Below are 2,408 nucleotides of genomic sequence, written 5' to 3'. Positions count from 1 at the left end.
TGAATTTCATGCACCGGGCCTCTAGTTGTAAATAATGCTGCAACAGACAGAGGGGAGCATATATCTTTTTAAATTAGTGTTTTATATTTATTTGGATATATAACCAGATGAAGAATTACTGGGTCATAAGGTAGATCTATTAAAAAAAAATTTTTTTTTGAGAAAGCTTCATTCTGTTTTCTTTTCTTTCTTTCTTTTTTTTTTTTTTAAGGTCTCACACATTTATTACTGAACCAACCTACTACTGCAAAAAAAAAATCAAGAAAAATCAAAAGAGCAAAATCATGAATTCAATAATTTTCCAATTAAAATGCCCCAACTGTCCTGACAGTAGTGGTCTTTTCAATCATTTAAAGGTGCAGGCAATCTGGACACAGCATAAATATGTGAGCCATCTATCATGTGTGATTTCTCATAGCCCAGTTTGGCTCTTCTCCAATGTCTCCTCTTTGAGTTGCACCTGATTTTATTACCAGTTTTCATCAGGATCCATTGGGGGAATGGGCTGATTCTGCTTTTGTTTCTTGGCCAGGAACCTCTTGATCCCGAAAGTCTTGTGGGAAGACATGGTGAAGGAGAAGCGAACGCGCGCACCGTGATGGCGGAGAAAGAGCCATTCTGTTTCCACAGTGGCTGTACCAACCTGCTTGCCCACCAACAGTGCATGAAGGTGACCTTTTCTGCGCGTTTTTGCCAACATTGCTGTTTGTGGATTTATTGATGATAGCCATTCTGACAATCACATGGTAGTTTTAATTTGCATTTCTCTGCTGACTAGTGACATTGAGCATCTTTTCATATGTCTACTGGCCATCTGCGTGTCCTCTTTGGAGAAGTATCTATTCAGGTCCTCTGCCCATTTTTAAATTGGATTGTTTGTCTTTTTGGTGTTGATTTGTAGGAGATCTTTATAATTTTGGATATTAATCTCTTATTAGATGTGTCATTGGTGAATATATTCCTTCATTAAGTAGTCTGTCTTCTCATTTTATTGATAGTTTCCTTCGCTATGCAAAACCTTTTTAGTTTGATGTAATTCCATTTTTTAAATTTGTTTCCCTTGCCTAAGAATATATATCAGGAAAATATTTTTAAGAACAATGTCAGAGGGTTTACTGCCTATGTTTTATTCTGGGAGCTTTATAGTCTTGAGTCTTACATTTAAGTCTTCAATTCATTTTGAGTTTATTCTTGTATATGGTGTAAGAAAGTGGTCTAGTTTCTTTTCTTTTTGCATCTATATGTCCAGTTTTCCCACTCCTATAATTTCAGGAATATTTGGAATAGATTTTCTTTACACCATTGTATATTCTCGCTTCCTTTGTCACAGATTAATTGCTCGCATAGGCGTGGGTTTATTTTTGAGCTTTCTATCCAGCTCCATTGATCCATGTGTCTGTTTTTATGCCAGTACCATGCTGTTTTGATTACTATAGTCTTGTAGTATAGTTTGCTGTCAGGTAGCATGAAATGATCAACTTTGTTCTTTCTCAAGATTGCTGTGGCTATTCAGGGTCTTTTGTGGTTCCATAAACATTTTTTGGAATATTTGTTTTAGTTCTGTGAAAATGCCATTGGTATTTTGATAGGGATTGCGTTAAATCTATGGATTACTTTGGGAAGTGTGGACATTTTAATGATGTTAATTCTTCCTATTCATGAGCATGGTATATGTTTCCATTTATTTGTATCTTCTTCAATGTCTTATAATTTTCCCAGTACATGTCTTTTACCTCATTGGTTAAATTTATTCCGAAGTATTTTTAATGCAATTGTAAATGGGATTGTTTTCTTAATTTCTTTTTCTCATAATTTGTTATTGGTGTATAAAAATGCAACTGATTCTGAATATAATTTTATATCCTGCTATTTTACCAAATTTATTTATCAGTTCCAATAGTTTTTGGTAGCCTCTTTAGGTTTCTGTCTATAAGCAGTATCATATCATCTGCAGATAATGACTATTTTACTTATTCATTTCCAGTGTGGATGCCTTTTATTTCTTCTTTTTGTCTGATTGCTATGGCAAGGACTTCCAATACAATGTTGAATAAAAGTGGTAAAGGTGGATGTCCTTGTCTTGTTCCTGATCTTAAGGAAAGCACTTTTAGCTTTTTTTCACTGAGAATGTTAGTCATAGGTTTGTCATATATGGTCTTTGTTATGTTGAAGTATGTTCCCTCTATGTCTACTTTGATGAAAGTTCTTATCATAAATGGGAGCTGGATTTTGTTAAATGCTTTTCTCTGCATCTACTGATATGATCATTTGATTTTTACTCTTCCTTTTGTTTATGTGGTGTATCACATTAATTGATTCATGGATATTGAACCAACAACCTTGCATCCCAGGAACAAGTCCCACTTAATCGTGGTGTATGATCTTTTCAATGTATTTCTGAATTTGAT

The 2,408-nt window shown here is 34.3% G+C and overlaps 1 pseudogene; it reads right to left on the bottom strand.

The window, feature by feature from the left end:
* Positions 1-342: 342 nt before the first annotated feature.
* Positions 343-597, bottom strand: LOC111824715 (annotated as a pseudogene).
* Positions 598-2,408: the final 1,811 nt, after the last annotated feature.

This window comes from Myotis lucifugus, unplaced genomic scaffold (genome assembly GCF_000147115.1).
Source record: "Myotis lucifugus unplaced genomic scaffold, Myoluc2.0 scaffold_4615, whole genome shotgun sequence".
NCBI classification, from domain to species: domain Eukaryota; kingdom Metazoa; phylum Chordata; class Mammalia; order Chiroptera; family Vespertilionidae; genus Myotis; species Myotis lucifugus.
The sequence above is the reverse complement of the archived record's forward strand: the minus strand, read 5'-3'. Positions and strand labels throughout refer to the sequence as shown.